Below are 24,781 nucleotides of genomic sequence, written 5' to 3'. Positions count from 1 at the left end.
GCCTCCGGCAACTTCCGGGGCCCGTTGCCTGGCAACCGGGGAGGCGGTCCCGGCGCGCCGCTCCCGCTCCCGCTCCGGCTCCCGCCGGCGCCGCTGTGCGCCCCTCTTTCCTCTCGCTACCCCGCCTGCCCGGACCCCCTTGTCTAGGAAAGGAAATTGCCTGAGGTCGTTTCTCCGCAGAGGGGCCTCTTCGGGAGCCTGGCGTTCCCTCCGCGGCAGCCTGAAGGTGCTGTGGGCCCCCCTAGGGGGCAGCATAGCCCTGCAGGGGCTTTTAACTCAGCACCGGAACGTCCTTGGGATGTGGATCGGAGCAAAACTGCCGCCTTATTTTTCTAGTTTTGTTCAAATTCTCACCTCTTCCCTACCGAGGGCTGGGTAGCACGTCGCTCCGAAGCATGAACTGGAGTTGAAAAGAAAGCGCATCATAAATGCCCTTGGCAGGCAGAACGAGAGAGACCGCTGAGCCCTCCGCATTCATCTGAGGTTTATTTAAACTCTCCTCTGATCCCAGGCACTTTCAGGCTCCTTGGATGCAAAGGTAAAAAGTAGTACCGCTCAGTAGAAAACTCACCATCTAGTGGGGAAAAGGGTGACTGTGAACAGGTAATAAAATGCAACTCGCAGCAGAGCTTGCGGGACGCGTTACCAGGCAGCTGCCCCCCATCGGAGGGGTGGGGCTGTCCCCTCCTCCTCTTGTCAGTCTTGCAAGAAAGATTTCAGAGAGTGACAGCAGGGTTGAAGCGAAGCAAGTGAATTTATTAAGAATACAGTTGGCATAAAGCACAAGTGGGCAACTCAGCTAGTAGTCTGAGCTGTAGCGCCTGGTGGGGGTTAAAGGGTTTTATACTTTTCCCCGTATAGGTTTCAGAGCTCTCTGCCAGCCGTATTTTCTCGAGGTTTATGTCTGTTATATTTTATTAGGTTTATTGCAAAGGCTGCTAATTTTCTGTCTTGTCCGCTGAAGATTTAAAGGGTCCGGGGAAGGGTTCGGCATCTCAGGGTACTCAAAGTGGGTCACTGGGACACTAGTTAGCATGTATTTCCTGTGGCTCCCACTCTACCATGAAGCACTGTCCCCAGGGTGAAGGTGGAATTTCTCCCTCTCCAGTTCCCAAATCCAAATTCCCCATGATTTATCAATCAGAACAAACGTTTTAAAATAATTATTACTGAACAGTCTCTTGTGGTTTTATCTGCCATTCTGAGCTATTATCAAGCCATTACTTTTAACAAGTTCCCTTAGAAGAATTCTGGTGAATACAATCAGCTCAATCTTATCAGATTCATGCGTTTGATTCTGCAATGATTTTTTTGAGTTTACTTCCTGATTGTTCTTGGCTTTATGAGATGTTTCTTGGCCTATGAATGAAGTGTTCCTGAAAAACAAAAAGTGTGCGCAATGCAAAGAAAGTTCACCAGAGGGAGCACCAGCTCTTCAGCTTTAAATTCTTCCCAAACTTTATTGAACATGAGAATACAGTGTTATATAAAATATACATGGGAAGATTAAATATATTACTGTGATTGTTATTATGTAGAAATGTAAAGTTGAATTTTCTGAGAGGGAGAGAGAGAGAGAGAATGAACTACTGATGTGAAATTCTCGGTGGTTGTTTCTCATTCATTTCATAATAGCTCGAGAAAGAAAGTTTTAAAAAATCATTTAAAGCATCTAGTATAACAATTTTATTAATTGATTTGATTGCAAATTTTAGCCAAGCTATTCCTTAAACCTTCATCTTTTTGTGGAAAGCACACTCTCTGGAGATTTAACAAATATCCAATGTTTTGCTTCCCCATTGCCCCAGGCCCTTCCCAACTCCCACTCTTCACCCCTCTCCCTTAGCCTCAAGACAAACACTCCCAATCCCCACCCTCAGAGTAAGGACAAAAATTAGGGCAGTAAATATGCATAACAAAAATTCAATATGTAAAATTTCACCCTAAATTTCTGCTATGACACCAGGGTCCTCCCTGCCTAGAGAAGTGAACCCCACAGCTGAGTTCACATTTTATAGAACCAGGATGTTATTCAACATGAATCTGAAAAGAAATATCTTTGAGAGAGTTATGAGATATAAGACTAAAACAAAAATTGTATTATTAAAGAAAAAGAACTGTTTTTGAAACTGAGTGAGACTCATTTGGGCCTATTGCTACATGACTCTGACTATAGCCAAGAAATGATGAGGTCAAGGTTAAACAGCCTTGATATTATTTATGTCTTTGCTTCTTTGCTCTTTACTGTGGAGAAGATAAGGGGAAGCTCTCACCAGTTCCCTCTTTTAACTTTTTATTTGTCTTCTTATTGCATAACATGAATTATTTTGATCAAAAGACTTGGTTTCATGCTCTTATTGTTCCTCAGCCATCGACAAAAGCATCAGCAAGTGCCCTCAGACTAAGACAACTCTATAAATAGTGTCTGCCCCTGGGAGTAACAGCCTTGGACTGAGGGATTAAGGTAACTCAATCTATTAAATAAGTAAATATGGCCAAAGTAAGTGGATGCACTTAGGGCTGCGCAAAGCAGCAGTGATGGGTATTTCCATGGTTGTTGCCCAGGCACAAGTCAGAGATTTTCAAAGAGCATTGCTGACTAGAATGAGGTATCACTTAGGGAGCTCCGGGGTTAATAATTAATTCAAGCCATTGTGTTAAGTGAAATAAGCCAGAGAAATTTAAAAGACAAATACTGCTTGGTATCTTATATAGAGAAATTTAAAAAAAAATGCTGAACTCATAGAAACAGAGTTGATGGTAGTTGCCGGGTGCTGTGGGCAGGAAATGGGGTGAGGTTGGCAAAAGGATACCTACTTTCAGTTGTAAGATAAGTAAGGTCTGAGGGTCTAATGAACAGCATGGTGACTAGAGTTGATGACACTACATTGTATAATTGAAATTTGCTAAGAGAGTAAAACTTAAATGTTCTCACCAAGAAAAAAAGTAAATATGTGAGATCATGGATGTGTTAACTTCATTGTGGGAATTTTTCCACTATATGTGTGTGTGCGTATAAATATATATATGTATATATACATATATATATACACACACACATATATATACACACACATATATATATATATATCTCCAACCATCACATACACTTTAATTTGTCAATTATACCTCCATAAAGCTCTGAAAACAGACAAAAATGTATGCCAGAAAACAAATTCTAAGGGTTCCTTCACTTTAAAGATACTTAAGTAGCAAAGCCTATGTAAACAAGAGAGATGAATAGGAAACAGTTATTATTTCAAGAGGTTTCTCTTTTACTTTTTGAAAGGGTGTTTTTTTTTAGGTCTTATAAATAAAATCATCCTGTTACATTTAAAGACTTGATTGTGCACGGTTTTGTTAAAGAAGTGACAGTGTGAATATTTTTATATTATAAACATCATATTCCTTTGAAGCTCTATATCAAGCCCAGTTCTAAGTACATCGTGGATATTAGGTTGATTGACACTGGACCCCAGTGGCTAAAGCACCAAAGACCTTGAAAACACAGTAAGTCTTTACCTAAACATCATGGATAGGTTCTTTAGGCGAAATGATAAATAACAAAACCAATTTTACCCCTAAGTTAATTGATATAAACAGGAGTGAAATTCCTACTGCATCTCATCAACATTATAACAGAATTTTGAATGACACAATGTTATTTGAGGACCTGCTGCATGTACCTGTCTACATCCTAAGACCGTTTGGATCCTTAACTAAATGTGCTTCAGTGTGTCTTAGAACACAGATAAATGGGTAGGCAGTTGTCACCCTGGCTTGGCCAATCTGGCTCTCTCTCCTGGAACATGGAGCTGGGATTCAGACATGGTTAGACTGCAGGAGGGGCTGGAATTGAAACATGCAAACCTTGGGCAGCCATAGGGGACAGAGTCACAGAGAACTCCTGGCAGAGAGAAATAACAGAAGGAGCAGGCCTCCAGAGAGAAGCAGAGGCGACGTGGGGGCACCGTCTGGGTTTCTGACATCCCTCGCTGCCCATCCCCGTGCACTATGTACCTGTCTTCCTGTGTGGGCCTCTCTGCGTGCAACATGCAGGAATTCTCTCAGCTGCGAGAGGTGCACACTCATCCCCACGTTCACTCTCACGCTAGCACACGGGCTCCCGCAGGTGACTGTGGCCACGTTAGCCCAGCCCCTGTTGTGGAAGAGACAAGTTTGAGCAGAAGTCGCTGGCTGCGGATGCCTGCGCTTGTTTTCTGAGAGTGTGTTGACATGGCATGGCTTGTCCTCCCGGTGTCCCGCAGTGCAGCCCGGTGGGTGCAGATCTGAGAGGAGGTGGAGGGTAGGGAACTGGGAGGGTGCAGGGCGGGCTTGGGACATCCTGGGAGCCCAGGATTGGGGGACATGAAAATACAGAGGAAGGGGGACTGCTCCCCTGTGAAAATACCCTCCTATTGGATGAATCTGCATTTTTACATTCTGTATAAACTACTTTAAAAGAACTGTAGAATACATAGTGCTGGATAAAATCATTCAACCAGGAGTTTGTCAAGCAAACATGCAAACTCTCCTTCCCCATGCAGGATACGCCAAGCGCACTGCTGCGCTTCCCAGAAGAGTCACAGATGTGCCACAGGTCACTGGTCCCTCAGCTCAAGGGGCACCCAGGGCTCCCAAGCTGTCACTTTTTTCAGGGTGCCCGACTGATGTGGGGCTTGATGCAGCTCAGGAAGGGGGCGCAAGGCCAGGGCGGTGCGGTGGGAAGGAGCGGCGGGGCTCACTGGCGGAGGCCTGGGCACCTGCTCCGCGGGCAGGCAGGGCCTGGGCTGGTGCTGCACCTCTAGATGTATGGATTTTATATTAATTTTGAAACATAGAAAAAATCATGTTTTTTTTATACCAAGCTCCACATAGATGCTCCTGAATCCCCTCCAGCTGACCCCAGAGTGCAGGACAATTTTTTGCTGTGAGTCATAACTTGAAAAGATGTCATATGCCTTAGAGACCTTCCTAGGCATAAACAAATGCATTTTTTGTTTATGTGTATATACATTATCATACATTTATACAATTATATTTATGTAAAACCATATTTTAATATACATTTATTGTAAACATTTATAAAATTATATAGTTTTACACAAGTGGAATAATAATACCCATATAATGCAAAAACTGGCTTTTTTTTCTTTAAACATAAAGTTTACCCTTCTTATAAGCATGCATAGAACTATGTCATGTTAAAAAATAGCTGCACGGTATTCCATATAGTAAGGCTGTATTGATGACCTGTAATTTATTTTATCAGTTTTCTGTTAACAGGTTGTTTTCAAGATTTGTTTTGTTTTTGCTATCACCATTCATGTTACAATTGATATTTGCAGAATAAATACCTAGAAGTGGAACTGTGGTGTCAAAGGTCATGTGATTTAAATTTTTGATAGATACTGTGAAATTATTAGCATACTTTAGCACCATTTTACTCTTTAACTTACAGTTTAAGAGGTAGCCTGTTTTCCCACACAATTTCTGATAGTTTTTTAAATTGTCAGAGAGCTGGAAAGTACTGTCTTCTTTCTTTAATTATGGGTGAGAAAATGAAGGGGAGATATGAGAAACTAGATTGATCATACTAAATATTTGATCAATGGTTATCTGTAGGATAAAACATAAGAACTGAATAGAAATTTAGCTCTTAATTATTCTATGAGCAGTAAAAAAGAAAGAAAATTATGATAAATAATTTTGGTAGGAAAACCAACTTTGCTTCATTTCCAGAGTGTTTTAATGAACGCTGACGGTGAACATGGTGTCTGTCACCCTGGAAGGGCAATTATAGAACACAGATCATGGGAGTGAGAACTAGTAGATCTGGAGCATAGGCTTAAATATCATTGGTCTTACATATTCATTTTATATATAATTAGTAGAGTGATTTGGGGCAAATCATTGAACTGTTTAGCCCTTCTGTGTCTATTTTCTCATGTTTACAGAAAAAGGGGTTAGGACCTCAACACCTTGAAAAATGTCATGAACCACAGAATGTCTAAATTCAATAAATATTACTATGCATGAGGATTTCCAAAGTAAAACCTTCTGATTTTACTTCTCCAGTAGGTGGCGATACTAAAGCACACCAAAATAGTTGCTGATCTGGCAACTGAGAGCAATTCTCCCTTTAGGATTCATTTTAGAAATGTTTTTTGCCATTATAGTAAAATTTTAATGTTAAACAAAGAGTGCATTTATAAAATTTATTATGTTACATTTAATATATTCACTTATGGTATCAATTGATTGTTAATTTGTTCTTTAGTGTACAGAAATCAAATCCCAAATCCAATTACTTCAGAGGACATGATTTTAATCTCTCATAATTTCTTTCTTTCTTTTTTTTGGTTCATCCTCACCTGAGGAGATTTTTTCCATTGATTTAGAGAGAGTGGAAGGAAGGGTGTGAGAGAGAGAGAGAAACATCAATGTGAAAGAGATACGTCAGTTGGTTGCCTGTCACATGGGCCCCGACCAGGGCCATGTCAAACCTGCAGCCCAGGTTCTTGCCCTTGACTAGGAATAGAACACGTGACCCTTTGTGGAGCAGACTGACGCTCTAACCACTGAACTACACCATCCAGGGCTTATAGTTTCTTTAATTCAGTTAATTTTATACATACTTGTGGTTTTAATTAATCAACCTATTTAATTATAAGGCTAAGAGTGGATATAGATTGAACTTCATTTAATTGAAACATTTAAAATTCTGTATAAGAAGATAGGTGAAGGGGAGCCTCACATAAGTTCTCTGGATATCTTGTTAGAAAGTCAACTTTTACTAATTGTGTAATTATACAGAAAATCAAGGACATCAACCAAAAAATTGGAAGTTTACAAAGTTGCAAGATTGTAATGTAATCTTCAAAAAATCAATTGTATACTTACATTAATGACATGTAGTTAGAAAATGAAGAATTAAATGTAGTAACTTAGCAACAAAAGCCTTGCATAAATAAATAGTGATTTATCTTGATACATAAAATATATATTAACAGAATATAATAAAACCTTAGTAGGAAAAATAAAGGAAGACACTCATAATTACACAGGTTGAATAGAGTAAACATAAAAATGCTATTTATGTTATACATAGATGAAATGTAAATATACATTAAGAGCTTATATGGAACATTTTATACAAATTGACAATAGTAAAAATATGGAAAAAACAGCAAGACAAGATTATTTTTTAAAAGATAATAATAATTGACTTATAAAATTTCTAAACACTTTACAAAACTTTTGTTAAAATTAAATGGTAACTGGAGAACAATGTTAAGGTGATCATTAAAATAGAAAAATGTTTTAGGATGGATTATTATGATAGTGATGTCTCACTGCCAAAATATAGCATGTTTACAGATCCTTGTATAAAATATGCATATTAATATAAAACACTTCTATAAGAATTAACACTGATGAATGAAAATGCTAGTTATTAGTATGCAGGTTAGAAGATTTAAGTAGGGTTATTTTGTGCTATTCAGAAAAAAGTCTTTTACATTTTGCATTATCTTAAAAGAACAAGAAGATATAGATTAAGAATGAGGCATCACTTACAGAAAATATTGTTACGCATTGTTTCCTTGGCAAGACGTGTGTGTAATCTTGCAGTAAAATTTTTAAATAGGACAGGCAATACTCTGAGTTGATTTAAGAGGTGTCTGAAATGAAGGATAGGGGATGAGCTCAGAGAAACTGCAAATTGCAATTTTCTTTTTTTAAAGGAAGAATTAATAAATCCTAGCTATCAAATCTCTTCCTATCTGAACACAGGAACCTAATGGACTAGAATAAGTGGTAGCTAAACTCTCATAATCTGGACTTAGGAACAAAACTGAGTAAGATAATATAGGATACTTATGTCTTATTACAGATTAAGCAAAATTGAAAGGAGAAAGGAGCTTAAGAAAACCAGTCTCATTTTGTCAAGTGCAGAGCATTCCTCTGTCTCCTGGGCACGCAGCTAGACCATTTACCTCAACCTGCCTTGAAGGTAGGTGTGGCCACTTAGGGGCAAGTGAGTTCAGCTTTCCAAACCTGGCCCATGAAAACTTCCTGTGTGATTCCTCCTCACACTCTGGTCCATCTCCCAGCCAAATGCAGAGGAAAAAATTGGTCAAGGGCTCCATGGCCTAGGGGATGGTAGAGCCACAGATGGGAGGAGCTTGTCTCTTAGCTGATGCTCACCTGAAACATTTGTATTCAACTTTGCATGAATGAAAAATAAATTTTCACTGTGAAATTGTGGGATTTGTTTTATAGCAACTTAGTGCTACTTATTCTAACTAGTATGTGTTACTGGATTCTTATTTTTATTTGTGAAATTACATATATTCGTAGTTGAAATTAATTTATAAGTGATATTTATGTTACTTTCTTCCCTAATACATCCATGAGCCTATTTTTGTATGTAAAGAATGTTGACATGTTATCAATCTTTAACACAGTATCATATTGTTAGTATTCTCTTGTGTTACTTAACTATTCTCAAATGTTTGGCATTAGGTTTCCAGTTTTTCACCATAAGTTATGCTACTTAGTATCTCTACTGATTATTTTGGAGATTTTATTCAAAATGGAATTACCCGGTCAAATAATGAATGGCTGAAAAGGATATGTATGGTCAGTGACTAACACACAATCTATGAATTCCTAAAAATCACTGAGTTGTGCAAAATTGTGCATTACCCACAAGGGAAAAAAGGGGAAGTTGCACTTATTTGAAACTAAAAACTTCTGCTTTGTGAAAGGCATTATTTAGAGAATGAAAAGACAAGCCAGATTTTGAGAAAAATCTTTGCAAAACACATTTGATGCAGAACTGGTATCCAAAATATACAGACTTTTTCAAATGCAACAAGAAACAGCCCAGTTAAAAAGTGTAAAAAAGACCTGAACAAACACCTCACCAAAGAAGATATAAAGATGACAGAGCAGTAAAAGGTGCTCAACATCATGTCGTTAGGGAATTGCAATTAAAACAATTACAATTAAACAATTACAATACTACACAACTATTAGAATGCCTGAAATCCAAACACCGACAACACCCAACGCTAGCAAGGATATGGGGCAATAAGAACTCTCACTCATTGCTCATGGGCATGCAAAATGGTACAGTACTTTGGAAGATACTGGGAAGTTTCTTACAAAACTAAAGATACTCTTACCATATGATCCAGCAATCATAGGCCTTAAATTGAAACTTAACTGCACTCAAAATGAGTTGAAAACTTCTGTTCACACGAAAATCTACACACAATTGTTTATAGCAGCTTTATTCATAATTGCGAAAACTTGGAAGTCCCCAAAATGTCCTTTAATAGGTGATGGATAAACTAGTACATTCATACAATGGAAAATTACTCAGGAATAAAATAAAACCAGTTATCAAGTCACAAAAACACACTGTAGAATCTTAAATGCATATTACTAAGTGAAATAAGTTAATTCAAAAGAGCTACATACTATATGATTCCAACTATGTGACATTTTGTAAAAGGCAAAACTTTGGAGACAGTAAAAAGATTAGTGGTTGCAAGGCGTTAGGGGGAGGCAGGGATGAATAGGTGGAGTACTGAGAATTCTTAGAGCAGAGAAACTATTCTGTACAATACTGGCATGGTGCCTACATGTCCTTGTACATTGGTCAGAGCCCATAGAATGTACAACACAAAGAGGGAACTAAGGACTTCAGTTACTAATAATGTGTCAATATCGGCTCACCAATGTAACAAAGGTACCACACTTTTGCAAGGTATTAACAACAGTGGAAACTGTGTGTCTGGGAACTCTCTGTGCTTCCCACTAAATTTTTCTGTAAAACTAAAACTGCTCTAAAAGAAGTATTAATTAAAAAACAAACTACACAATACACGAACACCACAGGGCAAAAATGGGGTTAGGGACATGACACTCAAATACTTTATCAATGGCCTACAATGATTTGACACACAATGATTGGGGGGGGAGGGAATCCTATTTTAAACTTACTTTAAGAGCAAAATTTATAAAAACTAAAATGGTCAGTGTTGGTGTGACAAAGAAGAAATCGCATCATCTTCATGAGTAATACGTGTACATAGCAAGGGATGTGGGTGCATGTGGCTCATAAGCGTGATGCATGGAGAGAGCGGGTAGGAACTGGAGGGTGTGCATGTGTGTTTTCTGTACTCCAGTGCGCCTCAGCTGGGTGCAGTGTTCCTAGTATTTGTTGCAGACAAAATCACACATAAAGAAATGGGAGATTTACTGTATGCTCAAGTTGTTCTCAAGTTAATTAATTGTGCTAGAAAAAAAATTGATTTTCAAAGGGATCATTATCACAAAGCTCACTAGAATTAAAATGTTTATAAAAAACAGCAGTCTTCTGCTCCACATTTCTCCCCCACAAGTGGGCCTCCAATCGTGACTTTCAACTTTGCCTGTTTCTTCTTGTAATTAGGTCCATATTTTTCAGAAAAATGCTTAAATTGCTATTTCTTTAGTTACAATGTTAGAAATTAACTACTGCATGCATTTAGCTTTTGAAGCTCTCACGCCCACCCCCCTGACTCTGCATATTATGTCCATGGACACTCTCGGTTATTATGGTTTTGTAAATATTGTCTCACATTAAGGCAAGTGGTTTACTGTGAATGTCTTTCCTTCCCTGCAGAATTTTTGTCTTTAACATTTGACTCTTATTAGTAGTATTTATTATGGTTGGTTTCACAGCTGTGTAGTGGTAACTGAATTTATATTTATATTTCTTTTCTAATTCCAGTGAAATGTGAACATTGACATTATTTGTATCTGTTCTTTATATATTCAGAAGTTGAAACTTTCATTAGTTATGTTGTCAGTGTGGAATTTCATCGCTTTCTTTTTAAAGCATTTATCCATGTCATTTTACAGATGTGTTTTCTATTTTTTTTCTGATACATATAGTTTTTAGTGTGTGTTTTACACTTTAATTTATTATGGTGTGTGATGTGACATTTGGATCTAATTTATTTCTTCTTCATACCAATATCCAATACTCCAGACGTTTCAGTGCCAGTAATTTTTCCCCTCATTGGCCTTGCCATATTTGTTAGTTTTTAGAATTATGTGTGGCTAATTGTTCATGTCATCTTTTCTCTCAAGACCTGTGTTATTCTCATTGAAATTGGTGGTTCTTCTATAATGTTTGTACTGGGATTCTCTTTGCATCTTGTTGAACTTTACTTCCTTGAGTATTGTTTTAGTATTACTGGCTCTGTTTCCTCTAATATCTCTATTATTTGGTGTTTGGATTGCCCCCCCCCCCCCACACACATACACACACTTTCATCATCTGCTGTGTCCTTTAGCTGGAAGTTGACTTCACTGTACACCTTAAGCACTATTCTACTACCAATGACAGTATCCTCACTCATTTCCTGATCTTCTGCTCTTTTTGATCTTTTTACCTCAGGGAGGCAATTGTGTGTGTGTGTGTTTATATGTTTTATTGATTTGAGAGAGAGAGGAAGGGAGAGGGAGAGAGAGATAGAAACATCAATGATGAGAGAGAGTCATTGATCGGCGGCCCCCTGCACGCCCCTTACTGGGGATCGAGCCCACAATGTGGGCATGTGCCCTGGCCTGGAATCGAACCAGTGACCTCTTGTTTCATGGGTCGATGCTCTCAACCACTGAGCCACACTGGCTGGCTGGGGAGGCAAACTTTTTAATTAATCTTGGTTAATGTGTTTTTTTTAAAACCTAGTCATGGTTTTTAAAACATTCACATTTTGTTGCTTTTAATATATTTCTTGTTGGATTTAGCTTAGAATAAGCACTATGATGATTCATTCAACATCTGTTCAGAGGTACAAATGCTAGGATTTATGGAATGAGGTTTTCACTTGGTCCTTGCAAAATCAGAAGGAGACAATGAAGTCATGTGAATAGAGTAGCTTATTAACTGATTTTTAATGAATTATACTCATGATCAAGGACTTTACCCAAGGGTAAATACTAGAGCATAAAAGATTAGCTTTTGACTAACAAAGCTCAGGGTCACTTATCATCTCCCTCTTCTTGGGAATATTTACTGACCTCCCTGGCTCAAAGGAATCTTTTGAGGCACAGTGTTTATTGTCTGTGCCACTTCCTGGTCATTTATATTCTGCCTCTGAGAGTTGTCATCTTTCTATGTGTTAGCATTTTTGGCCCAATTAAAAGATAAGCTCCTGAAAGGGGGGTCCCTAATAAGTTCCTTCTCTTGTATGTCTATGGTGTCTAGATCAATTCTTCACATAAAGCAGATGTTCAAAAGTATTGATTGCAATTAGTCAGTAACTTTGGATCATAAACTCCCCTGGTGTAAAATTTTACCAATAAACTGCACTACTTTCTTTTATATTCTCCGACACACACGTGCGCGCGCACACACACACACACACACACACACACACACACCTTTTTTTGTTTTCTTGTCAGATATCCTTGCTGACACATTAGATTTTGTGACTCCCTATTTTGCCAAATCACATGTGACACAATATTGCTAACTACCACCTAAAAGGAAGTCTCAGAGGGTCCCGAACAGCATGCATCAGCTTCACAGCTCTCTCCCCCTCTTCTGTTCTGCAGGATTGTACTTTTAGGGATGTGTTTCTTCTCACAGCAAGACACACAGGAAGTTCAAAAATACATCTGTAAATGTACTTCTCAGAAAATGTTTTGGCATATAGGATTACTGATTGGAAGCAGGCGGCTCCACTGACTTCAAGAATATCCTGATTAGATGTCGTTATTTCCTTTGTGGCTTAAATAACCGTATATTAATCTGAATTTGAAACCATTGGTTCCAACCTCTTTGTAAGTTGCTAGAAATTGCTAACCACTAGCTTAGTAACAAGGGTAAAGCTAAAATCGTCATTTGTTTTTTTGAGGTTGCAGATAGATGAAACTTCAGAAACAAAAGATAAATTTGGCTCACGTTGCACTGACTGACGGACATTGTTCAACTCAATGATATCAGCAGAAATACACAGATAGGAAAGATGATAAACCAAAGTTCTGATTGAATGCGCAGCTTCACAACAGGAAAAACTTATGGGGTCAGGCCACATAAACATTCAGAGAAGGGTTACGCTTAGAAGGAGTCTCCTCTATTCATTGTTATTTAAAAAATGAAGATCTGTTGGCTTTAAAAATCTAATTATTAAGCAAGGTCTTTGACATTTTGAAAGATCTTATCGTAATGTCTCAAAGAAATAGATTCTTCTAAGACCATTTTGTAAGGCAGTTTATAACTTCATTGATATCCACAGCCTGCACTTAGTGTGAAGTGTGTGTTTTAACGGATTAAATTGTTCTACGTTAGATTCATAATCTTTAAGGTCAAATGCTATGCCTTTAAAACAGCTATCCCATTTGACCGGAAAAGACGGCAACACTATTGTGAAGTGTTTCGTATGTTTTAAATGAGGCAAGATTATCTATTGTTTAGTAATTTATTCTTTTGATGGTGACGAGAAAAGAGAGCCGCCTGCTTCATTGCTAGAGAAGCCTCAGGAAGCACCGAGCAGCTTGTAGTTTCTCAGGTCTGGGATATTGCCAACTTACAGGGTAGACTGTGCTAAGCTTGAAATGTGAACACTAAAAATGTTTTAATGGGAAGCATTAGAATGATTCCAGTCTCATAAAACGCTCCTTTCTCTCCGTTCTCCAATAACAGACCAACCCCTCCAGGCTTTCTCTAGCCAGGCTCTCCCTGGCACCCGTGAAACGCTGCATGAAAGGGGCAGAAGGACTGAAATTCATTTAAATGGAGTCATTTTGCACATGTGTAAGTATTGCATCCATTTATTTTGTCATGAAGATGGCTGGTGAAGGAAACAGTGGAGAGATAAGAAGTAGGGATGGCGTAGAGCTGAATTGGCAACTGTATGTGAGTCAGCATCTGTTAGACCAGATGAGAGGCTCGGCCTTGGTGAGGGTTGTGCGTGGAGTCTGGAGGGAATGCTTTCTTGTGGGTGCACAGGAACCAGGGAAACTCCAACCACTGAGCACTTCAGGCTTTTATAGAATGAGGTTGGTCTTGGATATCTGGAGTAAATAGAAGGAGAGGCTTGCATACAATTAAATGAGTTGGCTCAACACACATGTCTCTTGAATACTAGGACTCCCTCTTAATAGTACTCTGTTGTCTGTATCTGTGAGTTTTTTTGCTTTTTGTTTTAATCCCACATATGAATGAAATCATGTGGTTCTTGCCCTTTTTTTCTGACTCATTTTACTTAGTGTGATCCTCTCAGAAGCCACGTTGTCGAAAATGGCAGTATTTCATCTCTTTTATGGATGAGTGGTACTCCATTGTATATATCTACATATCTACATATCTATATATCTATATATCTAATCTATGGTTATAGTCTATCTATCTATCTATCTATCTATCTATCTATCTATCTATCTATCTATCTATCATCTATCTATCATCTATCTATCATCATCTATCTATATTTATCATCTATCTATCCATCTATCATCTATCTATCATCTATCAATCATTTATCATCTATATCTATCATCTACCTATCATCTATATCTCTACCATCTATCATCTATCTATCTATCTATCTATCTATCTATCTATCTATCTATCTATCATCTATCTATCTATCATCTATCTATCTATATCATCCATCTATCTATCTCTATCTATCTATCATCTCTATCTATCTATCATCTATCTATATCATCCATCTATCTATCATCTATCATCTATCTATCTATCTATCTATCTATCTATCTATCTATCTATCTATCATCTATCTATCTATCATCTATCTATCTATCTATCTAATCTAATCTATCATCTATCTCTCTATCTATCATCAACCATCTATCTAATCATTTTCTTTAGCCCATCATCAGTCCCAGGACACTTAGTTGTTTTCAATCTGGGCTGTCACGAATGACACTGCAACAGAAAGGAGGGTGGTAAGAGGACGGATCAGTTGAAGAGGGTCAAAAGCACAGTGATGAAGGAGACTAGACTTTGGGTGGTGAGCACACAATGGACAGAATATACAGACCTCGTATTATAAAGTTGCACACCTAAAATTTATATAATGCTATTAATCAGCGTTATCCAATAAATTTAATTTTAAAAAGGAGACAGCACTGTGCTTGGTGCTGGGGTGTAACGGTCCATTAAACAGAGCTCCTCTCATAAGGATCAGGGGACAAATGCAGTCAGAACACCATCTTCCAACTGCATATAAAATACTTTCTCCAAATCCATAGCTACATATCGCCTTTTAGACACATTTCCCTATATATATTTCTAGCATTTTCTATGAATTTATATTTGTTTTTCCATTTAAAACTGAATGTATAAATGGACACTTTAAGACACATGAGGATGCAATTGAGGTTTTAAATATTTTAATTTCAGCATGATAGTAACTTCACTCTTGTCACAATTACCTTTTTTTTTAGTACCAGTGCACTTACTTTCTCCATTTCCACCTATTTCTGCAAACTCCAAAGCAACGTTCTAGTAACTGCACCACAGACTGCTGACTCATGAAGTGGTAATTGCACAAAAGTGCAAACGTTGTCTGAGAGACTATGCAGGGCATTGTGAAATGAACGGCACATTTGGGAGCTGATATATTTAACCCCAAATTGGTGCAAAAAGAAAGTGTTTTAGGCACAATGATGATTGATCGCAAAATTTTGGTTGTAAGAAGGGCTAATAATGTGAAGTCAAGGGCCACCTGTAATTTGGTCCAATGTTGTAAAATGGACATTAGCAATGTACATCGCATAACTCATGAGAATGGGGAAGATTATTAAAAAGAATAAAGTCCCTAATCTCAAGAAATTTAACATTTGAATAATTTAGTTGGTTGATGATGGAATGAAAGTACTCGTGCAAATAAAAGATGCCGTAAGGTGGAATCACCTGTTAAGTGAACTTAGACGCTCTCCAGCTTGTCATGAATTTAAAATTTTCAGCTCTAGGTAAGCATTTGGAAGCCAATCTTTCTTTTTGCCTATCATTTAGTTTGGTGGTTCCCACATTTTTGAGTGTGAGGACTCCTCAGTTGCTAGTGGTGATAGCCTTACCTCTTCAGTCTATACACACCACCTGGTACGGTTAGGCTGGATTTGAGGGTTTTGTGGGCTAGTTCTATGGCCTCTGCACAGTGAGAAGAGCAATGGCCTGAGGGGCAGTGTGTCCTCCCATCTTACTTTTTGACCGTAAATTGAAATTGGATTTCCTCCAAATATGTAGAGAAAATACATGATTCAGGGAGAGACATTTTAGGGTCTAAGAGTTACCCAGATATTATAGGGGAAGGGAATAAAGGGAGAGTTCATTACTGTGTATAAGATAAAACATCTCAAGGCCTGGATACCGAGTGTCCTTGCTTGTCTTGAAGTTATTAATTTTTAAAACTTCCATAAGGTTTGACATAAATATGACAAGGGAGTAAGGGATTTCCATTTTAAAAGGTTGTAAGTATAGCTAATAGTAATTTGTTCCACTCACTCTTCTTTCATCTTAGCAGGATCACTTATAAAAATTAATGAGAATTCCTATCTCCCTCACTCCCTTTCTTCTCTCCGTAAACATGTATTGAGCACCTACTGGCTCCAGGAATTCTGGCTCGGTGCTCAGAACAAAGGGAGGAAGAAAACAGAGTAAAATGTGTAAGTGATCTAAGCATAAAAAATTCTAAAACCACAGGAAAATAGAGTAGTCTGTTTTCCCACCTCTTGGATTTAGAAAAAAATTATTCAACAAATAACCATAAAGAAAAAAATAACTATATCAAAACCCAGAACTTTCATAGAGCAATATAATGACAACAACAACAACTAACAATAGTGCTGGGCACTGATAGATATGTATCAATAAGGCGGGTTCAATTACTGTTCCAGTCTTACAGATGAGATATATGATATACATGGATATGAAATACCTTTCTCGAGGCCACATAGCTAGTACATGGCAAACACCATAAGCAAGGTAAAAAGACAAGCAACAGATTCAAAAGAGGATATTTGTAGATTGTGTAACAGGCAAGGATTAATTTTCTAGTCTATGTAAAGAACTCCTATAATTCAATCAGAAAAATTCTGGTCAATTTGAAAATGGGCAAAACAATTTAAAGGCAAGGAAATCCAAGTGTCTCCTATGCATATGAAAATATGCTCAACTTCACTGACTGGGAGGAAAATGCAAATGAAACCAGTAATAAGATGGCCGTTTTTATCTGTTGTGTAGGCATAAATGAACATATCTGGCAATATCAAATTTTTCTAAAGATATCTTAAGGCCATACTTTAATATACTGTCAGGTGGGAGTAGACTGGTTGCATCCAGAGAAAAACAAAAGCATATCCTAATATTTAGTGATTTCATTTCAGGAAATATATATCTACAGCTGTGCTGGTAAATGTTTAATGACTGGCTTTCTGGTTGGGAGTCAGGGAGTTTGATTTGTAGGTTTGCCATTTTCCATGGTGTAAATGCTTCCACTGTGGTCATCGCAGAAAGCAGAGTAGGAAAGATGTGCGCCAACAGCTCTCAGGGGTCACTGGAGCTGGGTCCAGGACACTGCTGTGACACATTCTGGCACATGAGCATGAGACACAAGGAAGCATGTTCACTGAAGATCATTGGCAGCAGAACAAATTTAAAGCAAAGTAAACATCCTTCAGTAAACAAATGAATATATAAATTGTGATGATTTGTGATAAATAAGGTCACACTGCAGTTAAAAGCATTGAACTATTTGTACATGTATTACTATAGGCCTGTGTCTACCCATATTGGGAGAGTTCCCAAAACATAATGTGTGGAGTGATACAAACAAATGACATGACAACATTATTATGTCATTCTATAATATAAGAACATACAATATTATAACAGATATTTTAAATTCTCTATATTTATACATGAAATAGAAGGTTGTATATGAAAGTGGACAATGGACTAGAGGCTATATATCCAATTACACTGGCCTTTGGAGTGTGGGGGAGATAATTATATGGGAGGGAGGTATGGTGATGATTAAAGGCTGTATTGGTAATATTTGTAATATTACTTCCTTTCTCACAGCATAAACTATTGGCCACTTTGAACGGTGTGTGAAAAAAACTCTAAAAAGATTCCTAGTTCTTTAACCTATGAAGTTATCAGCTGAAGATGCTTGTTCTTAATAGCAGCTTTTCCAGAACCAAAGGAACATTATCACAATAAAAACACATATCAATTGTAAGACTTATCTCAACTTCAGAAACATTAAAATGTTTGTTCAAGTGTGCTCTAGATGAGGGATATGGTAATTCAGCTGACTGGAAGAGTTTAGCAGCTGCCAGGCATAACATTTTATTACTTTTTGATAATAGATATATGCTTAAAGTAACACAACAATTATTAATGTATCTAGAGCTATAGTAAACATTCAACATTTGAAATAAATATCACTGATTGCATGTACACAGGACCCGGCTTGATGTGAAGCTATCTATCAGAGCCTTCCAGAAACTGCCAAGCTCAGCCACTTGGAAAATAGACAGCAATGCAGAAGTAAGTAAAAATGCCTCTGAGTGGCAAGTTCCACATGCTTTGTCACAGGGTGCATGTCTTTTCCAATAAAGTTGCATTAAAAGTAGGGGAGAAGATGGGACACAACACCGAGGAGAAACAATAGCCTGTGACAGAGATGAGAAAAGACAGCAGCCGAGAGCACCTTAAAAGCCTGCAGCCGGGCCTTTTAGTATAAGTGCAAACCGTGCTCCATGTTGCAATACTCTGGAAGCCCTCAGAGTATAAAATCTTCTTATGCATTTGTTTCTCGTTTCCTTGTTCTGTGTAGCACAGATGGCACCACAACCAAGGTTTTTAATCTTGCCTTAGACTCATCAAGAAAACGCAAATTTTTCTTTAGTGTGCTCAGAGATGCAAGGTTGAGAAATATTTTCCTAACATCTCAGCTTACTGTGGAACACTCTCTGAAAATGCCAGGTAATGAGACATCACTTTATTTAAAAAGAAAGTTCATATTTGTACATATTCTCTGCCATCCTGGGCCATTCTGAGAAGTAAGCATTTTTTAAATAACTAGTGTAATGTTTTTCCATTAGATTTTGGGTTTTCCACAGAGTTTCCATCTTAGTCTTGTCATATTGTTTTCAGTTAGGAGATGATGGGATTGATGAAGGTGAAATCCCAGGGGTCACACAATCTTGAAATGACTAACTTTGTTGTCTACGCAGAGTCATTGCCAGAGCCAGAAATGAAGTCCAGTTTCCCCAAGACCTGCCTCCTTTGTTGCTGCTACCTTCTCATGAGAAAAGGCACAAGGCCACGCATCTTCTTTTAGAGCAGGAGGTCCGTCTGATGCAGTCTGAGAAACAGTGTCAACAGGGGTCCCCGTTATGCCAACGTCTGGGAAACTGCATCTTCTATCAAGAGCCCAGGATGCTGGTCTCTGAGTGGACCATTTTGTCTCTGGAAAAACTGGGAAGTCATCATAACATAATCAAATACAATATCCTGAGATTAAAAAAAAATCCCCACTGTTGTCATGGATTCAGCACAGAGAGAGGCACAATGTGACAGGTGCAGCATAAAAAGGAAAAAAATGGGACTCCGGGAAGCTCGCCATCAATTTGAAATGTCCTTCTTGGGAATTACCCTGCTCCTGGGGTAGGATTGCCAGAGAAAATACAGGACTCCCAAATATGACGGTTGGGGCATATACATTTTGTTGTTTATCTAAAATTCAAATGGATCTAGGCATCTTGTACAGTTATTTGCTAAATCTGGCAACGTCACGCTAGGGACCATTCCTCTTTCCAACCCACAGCACGGGCGTGCCTAACTGGCACAGCAGAGAGGCTGTGAGAGGAGCCCCTTCATGCCCAGGCCAGGCGGTGGGGAGGAAGAGACCCCTGCCTCTCCCCCTTTGCCCTTTGATGCAGAAAGTTCTTATGCCAACCAAGTCCTAGAAAACAGCTCCTTTTGCTTGCTCTGTGCTCCTTGCCTGCCCCAGTACGTCAGGATTCCTCTTCAATAAAATAAACTGTCCTTTTTGGATGCCTGAGAAACTTCCACGGCCAGGTCAAACAGAGAAATGTTTCAAAAAAATGTGAGACTGCTGCTTGCTTTCTCAGCAGAACAATAACACCCATCCTCTCTTCCATTACATGTGCACACGTTTGCCTTTATATACATAAAGTGTATATACTTATATCTACATATATCTTTTACTAGAAATTATGCTTCCAATACAAATCAGCAAAGTGCTAATCTTCGTGCACAGGTTTACTCGGCAGCCACCACATGTCCGATGGGGGTGAGGATCTGGGATGTGGAGACAGGACAGGCATATTCTGTGTCATCACAGAATTTATAGGGTCAGACCATGTACAAACTTTAATGTGTGATTAATAATAGGAGGAGGGAGTACAAGATGTTTTTGGTTAGAAAACCACTTGGACCTTTCTGTGTGATTAAATGACATTTTTACCTAGCATTTAATGGGTTTTTAGACATTCAGCCTTTGTGCCCCTAGGAAGAATTCTCTAATATGAGGCAGTGGGAATTCCGAATACAAGTCCGTATCTTACAGTGATGTGGGGGTCCCATCTGGAGGCTTGTTGTTTGAATTGCAACTCACCTATTAGATTACCAATAAAATTATTTTAGGAATTAAGACAATGATGGTAGCAAATTACTCTCTTCTGTGGAATCTAGCAAAGAAAGTAGTTTAATTAAAAAGCCCAAGCTAAGCTCTGGGGCTCCGGTGCGGAGGTGTGTGTGCGCACGTGTGCGGCGTGAGACAGCGAGCTGCTGAGGACTGTGGTTGCTCGTGTTATTCGCTCTGCTTCTTAGACTTGATCTTGCACGGGGGTTGCCCTCTGTTACAGCACAGCGACCCCTTACAGTGGAGAGGGGTCAGATGGGTGAAACGCTGTCTTGGCCCTGCAGTTGAGTAAAACACATCTGTAACTGGAGCTCTGAATAGAGCTGAGTATGTTCATGGGCAACTGGTTGGAGTCCGTCTCACATTAGCATGTAACATGGAATCACTCTCTCCAACCATGCTTTTCTTTTAATCAATAAAAAGTTTGACTGGTTGGTGAAAGATTGAGTCAGATAATTAAGTTCACCTCCACTTACACCTTCTCCATTGATCTATGTTGAAAAGAAACCAGAGGTTGACGCGAATGAACCACGGCCACAGATGTGAAATTAGGGCTGCCACTTAATTTCCATCTCGTCTTGCTAGGCTGTCACCATTTTAGGTCACTTCCAATCGTTTTAAAGAGTGATGTTATCATTTCGGTACTAGAACCTTGTAAAATGTGAAAATATCGGTATTACAAAATGGATTTATTACTTTATTCCTTTCCCTAAACACAACACTCCTATACCGGAGCAATATTATCTAAGTGTGGCAGCTTTTAATGCAAACATTTACAAAAGTTTAGGAAGATCTGATTAACTTGGAATAAAAATTTTAATACCCATTAATCAAAAATTAGTAAAATCCTTTTATAAACACATACACACATTATATAGTTAAAATAAAAGCTTATTACAAGGAAATCACATTCTGCCAGGATGAAAAGAGCTTTTTCCTGAGTGTGCTTTATTAGAAAGTGTTCCATAACAGCAGGATTTTTCTGTCTAGTTTGATAACTGCATTATCCCCAGGATGTAGAATAGTGACTAGCACATGAAAGGCACTCAATATATACTTGTTGAATGGCTTCTTAAGTAAAAATGGAAAAGATGTACCTGGGGAGAAAAGATGGAAAGTAGGTGGCCCCTCCTTCTTTCCCTCCTTGCTCTTCATCTCTGCATTCAATAAATATTAAGCGAGTGACTACTGCATATCAGTGTGTGTCCTACACTCTAGGGTCATGGCAGTGAACAAACATCATCCCTGGCCTCTGGAACATCAAGTAGCTTAAGTCACTTTGGGTATTAGATGACTATGTGTCTCCAAGATTTAGCTGTTTGGCAATCTAAAGACAGGAAGGCTGATGGCCCATAAACACATCCTAATACCTGAGCTGAGCTTCCACAACGTTAGCACCATTTAATGGGCACCACCAGTGACAACTATGTGAACAAGAACCAAAGGAATATGCGAGATTACTCAGTATTATTCATAAAATAGATGTGTGGCCATCAGTGAACGAAAGAGTGTTTTCATGGTTGCAAAGACATAAAAATGACTTTATTACATGCAAATTTTTATTTTCCCCAGTAGTATCCTTTGTCCTTAACTGTAAATTGTTTCCATGTTGTGTTCCAGTCGGTTCTCGTTTTGATTTCAATTCATCTGCCAGTGCTTCTCCCCATCTCCTCAGCCTGCACCCCCAGAAGGCTCCCTGAGCACAGGCCTTGCTGAAATCTGCTCAGGGTTTATCGTGTGACACCTGCACGCATGAGATGTTGCACAACATGGGTGTGTGCTGAAGCAGAGCAATAAAATGAACGCTGTGGCCCTCCTCCGCCCTCCAGGACATTGCCGGCGCCTCCACCTGCATGTTGCTTTTCTGTTCTTGCATCTGGCTATTGTCTGTTCTCTCTCTCCCCGCCTGGAAGTTCTCCTTCTCGAGCCTTCACCCCTCGAAGCCCCGGGCAGGTCCTGTGTCCTGCATGAAGCTTTCCTTCATGCAACTCGAAATTCCCCTTCCCTGAGTCTTCAGAGCACCTGTGGGTCACTTTGCTCACTGGGCATTTCAGGATATGCTGCCGTTGTCGTGTGGCGCTTCTTCTGGGCTTTGTCCGCCAACGAGACAGTGAGAGCTCCACAGGTAAGGGCTTTCCTTCTCCCTCGGTGGGCTGGCATTGCACTTAATAGATGCTTGACAATTGCCAATGGCCTAGATGGAAAATTCTGTTGTACAGGATAAACAAGGTAGTGGATAGAACAGTGAGTGGCATCTCAAAACCTGTGTTCAATTCCAGACCCCTGATCCTACCTCGGTCAGTGTAATTAATCTCTCTGATAATTTCCTGTTTACACACACACACACACACACACACACACACACGGTTCATGGGGTTGTTGTGAAAATTAAATGAAATAAGTCTAAAAATCCTGCATATGTTTTTTATTGATTTTTTTTTTAGAAGGAGAGAGAGAGAAACATCTATGTGAGAGAGAAACACAGATCAGTTGCCTCCTGCGCACACCCAGACCAGGGATCGAACCCACAACCCGGGTTTGTGCTCTGACCGGGAAACAGACTGGGGACCTCTCAGTGCACAGGATGACTCTCTTACCAACTGAGCCACACTAGCCAAGGCCATATATTGGTTTTTAATGTTTGCTTATCTGACTTATGTATGATATATCCACACTTAGCAGTATATTCAAGATTTTATTGGTGACAGAGCAACACTCGCTGTGACATATGGAACAGCCTTGGGCTCTTGGGCAGGCATCTTTTATCTAATCATATCTTTATAATTTTTGAATTATGGAGCCCATATTCTCTAATCACCTTGGGGTGCTGGGATCTCCATTTCAGTTTAATTGAATCACATAACTTAAATAATTAATAAGCTGAGAAAATTGAATAGGAGGTCTGGTTCAGACTTTGGAGTTTCCAATCAGGCAATCAGAAACAATAGGGACAGAATTTCAAGGAAAGGATTGAGAATAAGTGCCCATTATGAGAAATGTGTTCCAAAGATAGATGACTCCCACATGCTACATTTATTATATGAAATGTCACAGCATTAAGATATAAAATTCCCTTTAAAACATCTGAAGGAGAGATTGTGTTTACATATCCACAAGTGATTATTAATATCATTCAAAAAGTTTCATTTGCATTTCAGAATCTTTGAGCTGAAATGGACGATAGTTTCTTATCCATTGCATCAGTTTTCAGATGAGGAAACTGAGGCCCGGGAGGTTTCTGCGGCATTGTTACAGGTCTAGTTAATGCTGAGCCTGGGCTGGATTCCAATTGTTCTAAATCCGAGCCCTGGGTCGGTCCTTTCCATAAGATCCTACTGCCCTGGGATTTCTATTCTTTTAAAGTATAGTTATTTTCAAACTTTTTGAAGTCACTGAATCTCTTACGAAGATGACAAATGTATAAAACAGTGAAACCCAGACTTGTTATATTGGGAGAAGTATGGGAAGTTGGAACCTTAATCCCCTTTTCTGTCCTAAGTAGTGGCAGCCAAGACACTTCCCCAGGGCTCTGCAGAACGGGGTAAAAAGTCTGATTAAGTGTGTGCGAGGGTTTTGTGTGTGTGTGTGTGTGTGTGTATTAATTGGGCATCATTTTTTTTGAGTGTGTCTTTAATAGTAGTAGTTACTCAGGCATATTCTTGTCTCCCCAGTTTTACTGAGAAATACAGCAGGTCCTCCAGTAATTTTTGTTGAACGTTGTTTTAAAACGTTGATGAAATGCTATAGGAATTTAACTCTTGTTTATGTCAATTAGCTTATGGTAAAATTGTTTTCATTATATGTTGTTTTGCTTAAAGTTGCAGAACCTATAGATTATGTTAAGTGGGGACTTCCTGTGCATTTAAGGCGTATAGCACGACGATGATTTGATTTACATTCTATTGTAAAATGATTACCACAGTAGGTTTAGTTACCATTCATCATTTCATATAGATACAATAAAAGAAAAGAAAGATATCTTCCTTGTGATGAGAACCCTTAGGATCTACTCTCTTGCGCATGTCCTGTGTATCATACAGCAGTGTTGGCTGTAGTCATCACGTTGTACG

General features: G+C 38.8%; 1 long non-coding RNA gene across 4 annotated transcripts; it reads left to right on the top strand.

Moving 5' to 3' along the window:
• Nucleotides 1–26: 26 nt before the first annotated feature.
• On the top strand, nt 27–21,149 carry LOC308546836. 4 transcript variants are annotated; one of them, XR_013997404.1, is made up of 5 exons: nt 31–538; nt 2,369–2,464; nt 13,712–13,822; nt 18,505–18,589; nt 19,279–21,143. It is a non-coding gene; the product is annotated as an uncharacterized lncRNA (long non-coding RNA). The 4 variants fall into 4 exon arrangements; XR_013997403.1 differs by lacking the exon at nt 2,369–2,464 and having other exon boundaries at nt 27–538; nt 19,279–21,149; XR_013997405.1 differs by lacking the exon at nt 18,505–18,589 and having other exon boundaries at nt 131–538; nt 19,281–21,143.
• Nucleotides 21,150–24,781: the final 3,632 nt, after the last annotated feature.

The sequence above is a fragment of the Miniopterus schreibersii genome (assembly GCF_964146895.1).
Source record: "Miniopterus schreibersii genome assembly, chromosome: 17".
Taxonomy (NCBI): Eukaryota; Metazoa; Chordata; class Mammalia; order Chiroptera; family Miniopteridae; genus Miniopterus; species Miniopterus schreibersii.
The sequence above is the reverse complement of the archived record's forward strand: the minus strand, read 5'-3'. Positions and strand labels throughout refer to the sequence as shown.